A 13,493-nucleotide genomic window follows, 5' to 3' on the forward strand; every position below is an offset into this window, starting at 1 on the left:
AGTTGATATAAAAAGAAAGTGAAAACAAGTGTCTTGGATGCAGAAAGTACCCCAGTTGAGAAATATTTAAATGAAATATAGAAATGCATGAAAAATTCTTGCTAATAAAAACAACGTGAAAATAAGATCATATTTAGTTGCATTTTGTCAAAATAACCTTTTATACTCTTGCAATCAAATTTTGGAACTTCTTCACACTTTCAAAACATAACAATTGCTACCCCTTTTATGTGCTGTACTGGTTTGGAATTAATAACAGCAATTGTTTTATTTTATGCAGATTTCTATACAAATTATCTCAATATAGTTTATTGTATGAAATATAGTGGATAAAACAATTAAATGATAAAATAGCAAGCTACAGAATACAAATCAGTGTGGAAAATATATTCATGGCATGGCTCTGTAATCATTTAATAAACATGTTTCATTGTATAGGGAAAATTGATTGAGGAAACCTCATGATGCTATCCTGCTTACATAAAAGGGGGAAAATGTCTCAATCATATGCTAAGTTTTTCCCTCCTCAAGTAATTTCAAAAATTGGGAATAATCTACTATAATGCTATGAAGAAAAATGCAGTGGTATTTTCTGGGAATGGAATGTCTACTTCTAGTCACTTCTAACCTGTCATTGACTCTTTGGCCAGAAATAAATCTGTCCATGCCTTACACATACATAACTTGTGTTAAATTTGGCCTGCAGCTCCTACCATACATTTTATGTTTTGTTCTTTTGTCTATTTCTCCAGACATAGTGACCTCTAATTTAACTTGATGTGAAAACATACTGTAACACACTCTTCTAACAAATGGTAAAGTCGTGGTCAATCATAGGCAGTCAATGGTTCAAATGGTGCTGTAATAAGACAAGCAAATAGCAACTAATCAAGTTGTCTGTGTGTCTCAATTCTACTTTCTGTACGTCACTTCCTTTTCTCTGCCTATAAATATAACCTGCCTATGTGGCAAGTTGGGCATTCTGATCATTCTTTTCCCAAATTGCTGGCTGATTCTAGAACTGTAAATAAGGACATTATGATCTGCAAAACTAGATTTGTTATAATTATTTTTACACTTGCAGTGTCTTCACAAATTTACTTTGTTATTCTTTCTTTCATGGAATGCTCTCATTCATTTCTACCTAACTCATATATATTCAGTCATGAGCATTCATGATAAGTTACTATTTATATCATTTAATACTATTGTATCTAATAAAGATTACCCTGTCTTTATGTCATAAAACTGTTAAAATTATATTTAAACATAATTAATTCAGGTAGTTTATTTTTTGTATTTGTATTATTATTGATGTGTTTTGAGCAAAAAATAAAAATTTAATTATCTTATATAAGAATAGATATATAAATATTAATAATAATCTTTAAAAGAAATTTTGTGATTTGTCTTTTTGCCCTACTATAGAAAAACACTGCTATTAATCTACTGTAATCAAGAGAGTGTAGAGTTGTCATAGAAATAAACAATATATCAGTGGTTGGGAGTACCACATAGGGCATTACTCCTAACATCTGTCTTTTTACCAATATTCCATATCTTTGTGTGTGGTTAAGTTTTTGAAGAGGAACTAGAGATAAAAGACTTTTGGAGAATTCAACAATAGATCACTCTGATTTTCTTAACAAGTTACATGCCAAACCAGGATGATTTACTGTTCAAGTCTCCATAAAACTTTTAATGTCACATTTAGTGTTTTGTTAATTTGCAGGTGGGGAAAGTGTCACTGAAGGAATCTGTACAACGCGGAGGAAGCAGAGCAGGGATTCAGCGTCAACTCCTGTCTTTCTAATTCCAAGACCCTCAAAAACTCATCTGAAAGCCCTGCTGGACTGGGTGTCCAAGTTCTCTCTCTCATGTAGGTGACAGTTGATGCTGCTGGCAGCTCATCCAGAACTGTAGACTGGAATATCCACACTCGGCCTCTTGGTTGCCTGTTCGCTCTAAAAGTTAGTGGTAGTGCTTAGAGAAATAGAATTCAAAGAATGAGAGTCCAAGACTCTTACAGGAATTTCATGTTCTCTTGTGAACTGGTCCTTTGAAAGCCCTAAAAAGTAACTCTGAAAGATTCTATTGCAGAGCCCAGCGCTAATGCCACCCCAGCTTAAGGGGATGAGACTACACAATTGTAAATACTGACAGACATTGTTTTTTGAAAACTCCTATCCGTGTCTCTGCCACTACTTTGATTACTAGACTTTGGACTGTCTCTGCTTATTTGTTTTTCATTTTATTCAAGCTTGAGACAAATAGGGCACCTGGGTTTTTCCTTATCTACTTCTGATATTTGATAATGAGATTGCAAAGGGCATATATATTTCGAGAAATCATTTTGGACCACAGTATCTTATAGACCTCATACACTATTACTCAAGTGGATTAAAGTTGAAAATGTAAATTGGGTCTTGTATAACCACCTCTCTGCAATAAATGGTGTGTAGGAGGTGTGGTGGGATCAAACATCATCCTAAAGATCACTTTCGTCTCTCACCGAAATGGATTAATAGCATATTGGGTCAAAGCACATTTTTAATTCTCAGAAAAAAAATTCAGTGAGTAATTTATCATGTAATTTGTAAATAAGCTCTTAAAAAATTTACTAGGATCATAGGATTGGTGAAAATGGTGTCTCTTTTTCTTCAGATTAAACTATGAGTCTAAAAGTTTAAATTTTCAGGGTCAGCACTGTGGTGAAGCAGGTAAAGCCACTGCCTGCACTGCTAGCATCCCATATGGGCGCTGGTCAGAGTCCCAGCTGCTCCACTTCTTGATCCAGCTCTCTGCTAATGCACCTGGGAGAGCCATGGAAGATGGCCCAAGTGTTCGGGCCCCTCAGTCCACTTGGGAGACCTGGAAGAAGCTCCTGGCTCCTGGCTTTGTATCAGCCCAGCTCTGGCGGTTGTGGTCATTTGAGGAGTGAACCAGTGGATGAAAGGTCTCCCTGTATCTCCCTCCCTCCCTCTCTCCCTTCCTTCCTTCTTCCCTTTCTTTTCTTCCCTTCCTTCTCTCCCTTCCTCCATCCCTCCCTTCTCTCTCTCTTTCTTTCTTCCCTCCTTATTTAATTTGAAAGACACGGTGACAGAGAGAAAGGAAAAGACAGAGAGAGAGCACGAGAGAGACAGAGACAGAGACAGAGACAGAGAGAGACAGAGATCTACCATCTGCTGGCTCACTCCCGAATGGCCCCATCAGCCAGGGCTACACCATACTGAAGCCAAGAGTCAGGAACTCCATCTGGATCTTGCAGGTAGGTCTCAGGCACTCACGCACTTGAGTCATGTTCCTCTGCTTTCCCAGACCCATTAGCAGGGAGTTGGATTGGAAGCACAGTAGTGGAAACTTGAACTAGTAATCTGATACAGGATGCCAGTGTCTCAGGAGGTTATTTAACCTGCTGTGTCATAATATTGGCCCCCATTGATGTATTGTTTATTTGAGAGGTGAGAAGAGAGGGCATTACAATCCATTGGTTCACTGTCCAAGTGCATGCGATGACCGGAGTGGGGACAGGGCTGAAGCTTGGGATCAAGAACACAAGCTTGGTTTCCCATGTGGGTATCAGGAATTCAATTACTTGAGCCATCATTGTTGCCTCTCAGGGTCTGCAGGTGCAGGAAGTTAGGCTCATGAGGTAGGACTAGGAATCAAACCCAGCCACTTGGATGTGGGGTGTGATTATCTAAACCATTAGGCTAAATGTTCACCTCTAAATCACACATTTTAATTTAATGATTGTGGAAAAAGATAGGACAGCATATATCACTTATAGTGCAAATCATTAGGAAATAAGTAGTCTATTTTCCAGATCAGGTAAAACATTTATATTATCACATAAAGTTTGGCCTAGATAGTAAGCCAAAGACTTCATAAAATATCTTAAATATGTTTTATAGATTTTCTTGATCAATGTAAAATAATTACCACAAATATTTGAATTGAATTCAGTGTTCTGTATATGTGCTGACATGAAAAAATCATCAAAATAAACTGCAGTTTCCTTTAAACAACTGTATTCATGTTTGATATATCACTTATTGAAACAACAGTGCTTAAATTTTCTAAATACCAGTTAATATCTGATCCATTGTTTAAAACTTAATGATATTTAACATTCAATATTGATTTGAGGCAACTGGAACTTCCTAGAAATTCAACATTTAATTGACACTACAATTATACAGTTATACAGTTAAATATACAACACTGTTAAAATAACATAAATGGTAGTGGTATTATGAATTGGAGGATTATTCTCATTAAATTAGCTGTCTTCAAAAGTTTCTCAAATTTTGGATACCAAAACCATTTACTAAACTTTCTAAAGTTTAGTAATTCTTCTAAATATGGATTTGGCAAATGTTTCCAATATATATTATATGTGCACAAGTATTTAGTATAAACTATTAAATACAATCAGAATGACAAAAAGAAAATAAACTAGAAAAAATGAAGGAAATATAAAAGTTTGTAGTACTGTTCTTTATTATTGTTGAGACCAATGTTTACTTTTTAAAAAATATTTAAATATTTATTTGAAAGGCAGAGTGACGGAGAGAGAGAGAGAGAGAGATTTTCTATCTGCTGATTCAATTCCCAAAGAACTGCAATAGCTAGGGCTGCATCAGGCTGAAGCTGAGAGCCAGGAACTCGATTTGGATCTCCTTCATGGGTGGCAGGAACTCAAGCACTTGAGCCGTATCTGAGGCTTCCCAGAACCATTAGCATGGAGCGGTTTGGAAGTAGAAAAGCTAGGACTGGAATTGGCTTTTCCATATTGGATGCAAGAATACCAAGCTGCCCCTTAACCTGTTGTGCCACAACAACACCCCATATTTATTTTTAATCTTCCTGAGACTAAAGTTAAAAATAAAGTTGGCTGGTGCCGTGGCTCAATAGGCTAATCCTCCGCCTAGCGGCTCCGGCACACCAGGTTCTAGTCCCGGTCGGGGCGCCGGACTCTTTCCCGGTCGCCCCTCTTCCTGGCCAGCTTTCTGCTGTGGCCCAGGAGTGCAGTGGAGGATGGCCCAAGTGCTTGGGCCCTGCACCCCATGGGAGACCAGGAGAAGCACCTGGCTCCTGCCTTCCGATCAGCGTGGTGCGCCGGCCGCAGCACGCCAGCCATGGCGGCCATTGGAGGGTGAACCAACGGCAAAGGGAATAGCTTTCTCTCTGTCTCTCTCTCTCACTATCCACTCTGCCTGTCAAAATAAATAAATAAATAAAAATAAATAAAGTAGAATATATGCTTTATATGTGTGTATACATATACACACATGAAATGATATTCATATTCTTTTTTTAAAAGATTTATTTATTTATTTATTTGAAAGTCAGAGTTACACAGAGAGAGGAGAGGCAGAGGCAGAGAGAGAGAGAAGAGAGAGAGAGAGAGGTCTTCCATTCACTGGTTCACTCCCCAGATGGCCACAATGGCCGGAGCTACACTGATCCGAAGACAGGAGTCAAGAGCTTCCCCTGGGCCTCTCATGCAGATGCAGGGGCCCAAGGACTTGGGCCATCCTCCACTGCTTTCCCAGGCCATAGCAGAGAGCTGGATCAGAAGTGGAGCAGCCGGGTCTCGAACCAAACCCCATATGGGATGCCAGTGGTTCAGGCCAGGGTGTTAACCCGCTGTACCACAGCACTGACCTAAAAATGGTATTCTTATTGCACTTAGTTACAAAACAGTTTCTTCTATGTAGCATAAGGTAGGAGACACTGGAATAGTGTAATGGTCATTGTTGTCTCAATAGCCTAAATCAAATAATATGTCAGGAATCATGAAGTTATTTGTTATCACATCCTTGAATTAATTCTGGGAATATAAGAATTAAGACAATCCAATTTACAAATTTTTCTGATTCTCAAGAAAATATTGTTTAGTTAAAAAAACAGCAACAACATCTTGTGATTATTCATGTCTCAGTATGTTGACTTCTGTTGACTTTATAAATTACTAAGCAAATTAATTGTGTATTTATATACATACATCAAAAACTTCACTGGATCCAAACACGTCCACACAAGATCTTGCTATATATTGATTTACTTAAGAAATTCTTGAACCGCTTTTGCCTTCATTGATTTCTAAATTGATTTCCTGTTTCCAATTTCACTTGTTTGTGAACTAATTTTATCATTTCATGTCTTCCTAGTTTGGATTTAATTTGCTCTAGTTCCCTCATTTCCTAAAGTAGAAACTTAGATCACTGATTTTAGACATTTTTTTTCTTTTTTAATAGCTTTTCTCAATGCTATACATTTCCCTTTAATCAGTGTTTTCATTGCACCCAACACATTTTGATAATTGCGTTTTCATTTTATGTTGGTACTGTAGTTTTATTTCTGGACTCTCAAACCCATTTCTTTGATCTGTGTGTATATCCTTATGCAAATGCTACTCTGTTTTGATTCCTGCAATAAAATCATAGCTGGAGAGGAAGTATTGCATGCACAGCAGTTAAATCTTAATGTAAGAAGCCAGGAAAAAATCTCATCAAGAATTCCATCCAGACAGTCTACCAACACATTCTTAAGTTAAGAGTCAAGCAAACAGAAAATTACTGCATTAAGAAACTTGGAAATGACATTTGATAAAATTCATATCAACGGAATGAAATTTAGCAAAATAGAAACTAAGAATTTTTACAATATGATAGAAACATAAGTAAATACTTTTAGTAAAAAATCATCAGCAAATATTATAATAAACTTTGAAACTACATTTTGTATTTACTGGCTTACATGTTATACTTTCTTATAGGTTTGTAAATATCAATAATAAGTTAAAAATGACAATTTCCTGTCAGAATTTATAAATCCAGCATATGAACTATGATCTGGATTTTAATCCAATATTGATAGTTTTGGAAGAGGAAATGTGAAGAATTAGATACGGGTCAATACGTACACAAGAAAATATAATGTCTAGACATTTAAAGTGATAAGGAAAATGATAGATAAAAGTACTTTATTATAATGTATGGGACTGTTTTGTAAATATATTTCAAAAGAATTTTACATTAGAGTAATCTACTTGGTCAGTAAAAACTAGTATATGGACCAAAATATATTAATGCTTAATGAGAATATATGGAAAAGTAATATTTCAAACTAGCAAAAATTAATTTAAATTAATGTTTCATGTGATGGTGTAGTTATTATATATTTACATACCAAAATGTTAACTTTTTGGACATATTTCTTAAATATTTAGACTTATTTGCAAACATGAAATATAAATAATTCTTTAAAAAACTGAAAGTATAATTGAGATTTCAAAGTTAGTTTATGTAAGCCCTATGGTAATGACAAAACAAAAACATCACATACCCACAAGACATAAAGGGAAGAAATCTAATCCTAACACTATAAATGATAAAATCACCGGGGAAGACAGCAAGAAAAGGAGCAGGGACTGCACAGCTGTCACTGTGCAGTGATCAAAATGGCAATCGTGGAGATGCTCCAGTGCAAATATTTTAAATGTAAATAACTTAAAATTTTCCCTCAAAAGATAGAGAATGGATGAAAATAACATATCTAGAAAAGAAGAGGTTAACTGACTTCTGCTTACTAGAGATTCACATTACTTTTAGGGACATACAAAGGCTGACAGAGAAGGAACGGAAAGCAATTTTTAATGCAAATGGTAACACAAAGAGAACAAGGGATAAAATGAGGTAAAATAGTCTTTTAGTTAAACTATAAAAAGAGACAGTCATTATATATGCACTCAATACTAGAGAACCTAAACATATAAAACAAGTATTAGCTTATGTGAAGGAAGAGAGTGAAATAAATAAATAATAGTGGAGGATTTCACTGTCTGTTCAACAGTGAGTCTAAGCTGACATTCTGCTCAAGAGAAGCAGAGGACACACTCTTCTCAGGTGCACAGAGGACATTCTCCAGCATAGATCACAGCTGACCATAAAATAAATCTTCAATTAAGGAAGGTTGAAACAACATAAAATGTAATTTCTGGCTATAACTGTATACATTTACAAATCAGGGGTCGGTGTTTAATGCTATTCTTAAGATGTCATTTGGGATGTCCACATTCCATATTGCAGTGTCTGGGTTTAAGTCTTGGCTCCACTGCCAACTCAAGCTTCCTGCTAATATGCACCCTGGGAGGCAGCAGGTGATGGTTCAAATAGTTAGGTCCCTGCTGCCCATATGGGAGACCTGGATTGAGAATCCAGCTCCTACCTTCAGCCTTGCCCAGCCCCAGCCATTGTGGACATTTGGGAAAATTCATTCCCTCTCTCTCTCTCTCTCTCTCTCTCTCTCTCCGCCTCCCTCCCTCCCTCTCAAATAAATCAAAAAGATTTAATCATGCTATTCAAAATGTTGCAAAGCTTAAAACTTATGCATTATTCTCTCTTGTAATTTTCCAGTTTATACTTTCAGAGTACTGTTGACTGAGAGTAATTAAAGCCATCAAATGTGAAACCATGGGTAAGGATGGACAACTCCATCCCTCTTGGTTATGTGATCACCTGTTTGTAGATTACAATGTTCATGCTCACATAACCCTCACTGTACTTAACAAGGGACCCACACACAAGGGTATCCATGCTGGCAGTTGTGATATACCTGGGAGGGGTCAAGCTGCTTCCTCTAAGTAAAAAGGTGAAATCCTATTTTTTTCTTTTCTTTTTATTCTTTTTAGGATTTATTAATTAACTTATTTGAAAGGCAGAGATAAAGAGACAGAGGGAGGGAAAGAGAGAGAGAGAGGTCCTCCATTCATTGGTTTACTCCCAAGATGGCCACAATGGCCAGCTCTCCCATGTGGGTTCAGGGGGCCCCCCAAAATTTGGGCCATTCTCCACTGATGTCCCAAGCATGTTAAGAGGGAGCTGGATTAGAATTGGAGCATTCAGGACACAAATTGACACCCATTATGTGATGCCCGCACTGCAGACAGCGGCTTTACCCACTACACCACAGCACTGGCCCCGAAGCAGTCACATTTGAAAGAAATCTGCCTTTACATGCAATTTGAAACATGTAAAAAGTCTGTATCTTTCCCTTCAGGGAAGTACCTAACTTGAGATTTAACATAACTATTGCTGCAGAAGGTAATATTTGTATCTGCTTTATGTTGATTCTGAAAGTGATGAGCTGTTTATAAAATACAGTTATCTCTACAAGCTAAACAAGCAAGTCTCTATTTCCTTGGAAGATACAACCTCAAAGTGCTATTCCTCTGGTAGTTTCAGTACTAATTTGGCATTATAACCATTAAATGTCAGTAACAAGATACAAGATACATTCATTTGTAAGGCCTAAATTTGTTCCCCAGTGACGAAAACCCTTCCCACAAATTTTGAGGATTGTTGCTGTGTTGAAAATAATGTAAAATATTTTCAGTAACAGAGTGAATGTATTTATTCATTTAAAAGACATTTGTTGTGTACATTTGATGTAGATGGTGTTATGTGAAGGAAAACAGAATGTTTATATCCCTGAAACTATTTGCAACTTTTTTCAAAATATTTTATTTATTTATTTGAGAGGTAAAGTTAAAGACAGAGAGAGGGAGAGACAGAAAACTCTTTCATTCACTGGTTCATGGCGAGGGCTAAGCCTATCCAAGGCCTGGAGCCAGGAGCTTCTTCCAGACCTCCCATGTGGATGCAGGGCCCAAAGGACTCGGGCCATCTTCCACTGCTTTCTCAGGTCATAACTGAGAGCTGGATTGGAAGAGGAGCAGCCAAGACGTGAACTGGAGCAGCAGGCGGAGGCTTAGCCTGCTATGCTACAGCACTGGCCCCCGATGTTTGCCACGTTAAAGAGGAAATAAGGCAGACACAAATGTAGAATATGAAATAATTCATGAAAATATCTAAAGGAGTGGATAAAACAGATTTTCAACTATTATAAGAATTTGATGAAATAGAGTATTATATAGGGATTTTGATGAACAGAATTATAATTTTCCTTAAATATTTAATTTTTCTTAATACTAGGGAAAAGTTGGAAAATTGTTTCATTTACGCTGTGGAACTGTGGAACATATTTCTTAGAAGGAAATAAAAGCACAACACCTGTCATAGAATGAAAAGGGCAGAATGAAGTTTGGAGAATGACATTCTCTGAGTGAGAAATTTGAGAGTTTTTAGCCGTATGTTATATTAGGAAAACAGGAAGCTTGTTTTAATGTAATATTGTTGCTCTGAGTGCAGGTGGTATGTTGTTTTTGCAGCATATAGAGTTAAGAGTATTTCATTGCATGGATACTGAACTGGTTTTAATGTCTGAAGCTACCAATTTGCTAAGTTTAATGAATGCATCTAGGCAGCTTATAGTGTTTTACAAATGCAAAGCTATTTTCCTACATCTGAGAGTCTCAGACTAATTTTCAATATAAAACTTAGCCTGAATACATATGTGTGTGTATGTGTGTGAACATATTTAAATTCTAAAAGTAAGAGAAGTTACATCATTTTTTTTCCAGTGGAGCAGATGATATAGGGTAAATTGTTTTAAACTTGTTTAAAATTGAGGTTCATTAAACAACAGAAATAATAAATAAAAAGTAAATAGTGTATGTTTAGACATTTTTTCTCCCAAAGAAACATTTATTTAAGGAATACAAACCATGCATTTCACAAGTACAACTTTAGGAATATAGTGATTCTTTCCACCATAGCTGTCCTCTCACCTACACTTCCACGCCTCCTCCTCCTCCTCCATTTCCCTTTCCTAGTCCACTTCTCCACTAAGATGTATTTTTGATTCACTTTATACATAGAAGACCAACTCTTTGATAAGTAAAGAGTTCAACAAATTGCACAAAATAAAAACACAAAAAACAAAAACTGTTCTCAATGGTTGAGACAAGGGCTGTGAAAAGACAATGCATGTTGAAGCTGATTTCACTTCTTTTTTTTTTTTTTAGAAACTTAATTAAATTTAAGAAGCATCCAAGGATGATACATCTTTTGCACTTAGACATAATTATAATACATCTCTTTGAGGACAGAAGTCCTGCATGAGAAGTTAGTGCACAGTGATGCCTCTTGATAATCTAACAATTAACACTCTTATGTACGATGCCATTGATCACCCAAGGCTCTTGACATGAGCTGCCTAGGCTATAGAAGCCTTTTGAATCCACAAACTCTGTCAGTATTTAGAAAAGGCCATAAGCAGAGTGGAAGTTATCTCCTCCATTCAGAGGAAAGAACCTCCTTCTTTGAAGACCACTTCTTCCAATCAGGTCTCACCCACAAAGGTCCCTCAGGTAGGACATTTTTGCTACAATGTCTTGGCTTTCCATGCCTGAAATTCTCTCATGGGCTTTTCAGCCATACTAGAATGTCTTAAGGGCTGATTCTGAGGTCAGAGTGCTACTTAGAGTGATTGTCATTCTATGAGTTGGCAAACTGGACTGCTTCCTATGTTTCTTTTGTAGTACAGAAGCTTCTTAATTTGATGTAATCTAGTTTCTTAAGTTTGGCTTTGTTTGCTTGTGCCATGGGAGTCTCTATGCAACTGTCTTGCAGGGTTTCTCCAACGTCTCTAATAATTTTATGGTATCAGTTTGTAGATTTAGGTCTTCAATCCATTTGAGTTGATTTTTGTGTAAGGTGTAAGGTGGGAGTCTTGCTTCATACTTCTGCATGTGGAAATCCAGTTCTGCCAGCACCGTTATTTGAAGAGGCTGTCTTGCTCCAGGGATTGGTTTCAGCTACTTTGTCAAATATAAATTGGTTGTAGATGCTTGGATTGATTTCTGGCATTTCTATTCTGTTGCATTGGTCTATCCATCTATTTTTTTTAACAGTATCAGGCTGTTTTGATTATAACTGCCCTATAACATGTTTCAAAATCTGGTATTATCAAGCCTCTCACTTTGTTTTTGTTGTATAAGATTGTTTAAGCTATTTCAGGTCTCCTGTGTTTCCATATGAATTTAAGCATCATTTTTTCTATATTTGAGAAGAATGTCCTTGGTATTTTAATTGGTATCACACTGAATTTGTAAATTGCTTACGGCAGTACAGACATTTTGATGATATTGAGTCTTCCAAATCATGAACATGGAAGATATTTTTCCATTTTTTTCTGCCTTCTATTTCTATTTTTTAACTTTTATTTAATGAATATAAATTTCCAAAGTATAGCTTATGGATTACAATGGCTCTCCCCCCATAACTTCCCTCCCACCAGCAACCCTCCCCTTTCCCACTCCTTCCCCCCTTCCATTCACATCAAAATTCATTTTCAATTCTCTTTATATACAGAAGATCAGTTTAGCATATATTAAGTAAAGGTTTCAACAGTTTGCACCCACATAGAAACACAGAGTGACAAATACTGTTTGAGTACTAGTTATAGCATTAAATCACAATGTACAGCACATGAAGGACAGAGATCCTACATGAGGAGTAAGTGCACAGTGACTCCTGTTGTTGACTTAACAAATTGACACTCTTGTTTATGGCATCAGTAATCTCCCTAGGCTCTTGTCATGAGTTGCCAAGGCTATGGAAGCCTTTTGAGTTCACCAACTCTGATCATATTTAGCCAAGATCATAGTCAAAGTGGAAGTTCTCTCCTCCCTTCAGAGAAAGGAACTTCCTTCTCTGAAGACCTGTTCTTTCCACTGGGATCTCATTCGCAGAGATCTTTCATTTAGGTGTGGTTTTTTTTTTTTTTTTTTCCAGAGTGTCTTGGCTTTCCATGCCTGAAATACTCTCATGGGCTTTTCAGCCAGATCCACATGCCTTAAGGGCTGATTCTGAGGCCAGAGTGCTGTTTAGGACATCCGCCATTCTATGAGCTGCTGTGTATCCCACTTCCCATGTTGGATCATTCTCTCCCTTTTTGATTCTATCAGCTAGTATTTGCAGACACTATTCTTGTTTATGTGATCCCTTTGGTTCTTAGTCCTATCATTATGATCAGTTGTAAACAGAAATTGATCACTGGGACTAGTGAGATGGCATTGGTACATGCCACCTTGATGGGATTGAATTGGAATCCCCTGGTATGTTTCTAACTCTACCGTTTGGGGTAATTCAGCTTGAGCATGTCCCAAATTGTACATCTCTTCCCTCTCTTAATCCCACTCTTACATTTAACAGGGATCACTTTTCAGTTAAGTTTCAACACTTAAGAATAACTGTGTATTGATTACAGAATTCAACCAAAAGTATTAAATAGAACAAACAAAAATACTAAGAGGGATAACGTATTAAGTTGTTCATGAACAGTCAGGTCTGCCTTCTATTTCTTTAATGTTTTGTAATTTTCATTATTGGGATCTTTGTCAGCCTTGATTGAACTTATTCCAAGGTATTAATTTTTTTGTAGCTATTGTGAACTGGATTGATCTCAGAAATTTTTCTCAGTTGTGGTGTTTCTGTGTATATAAAAGCTGTTGATTTTTGTATATTGACTTTATATCCTGCAACTTTACCAACTCTTCCATGAGTTCCAATAGTCTCTAAGTG

The sequence above is a fragment of the Oryctolagus cuniculus genome, chromosome 2 (genome assembly GCF_051225735.1).
Source record: "Oryctolagus cuniculus isolate XC-2025 breed Fujian yellow rabbit chromosome 2, ASM5122573v1, whole genome shotgun sequence".
Classification (NCBI taxonomy): domain Eukaryota; kingdom Metazoa; phylum Chordata; class Mammalia; order Lagomorpha; family Leporidae; genus Oryctolagus; species Oryctolagus cuniculus.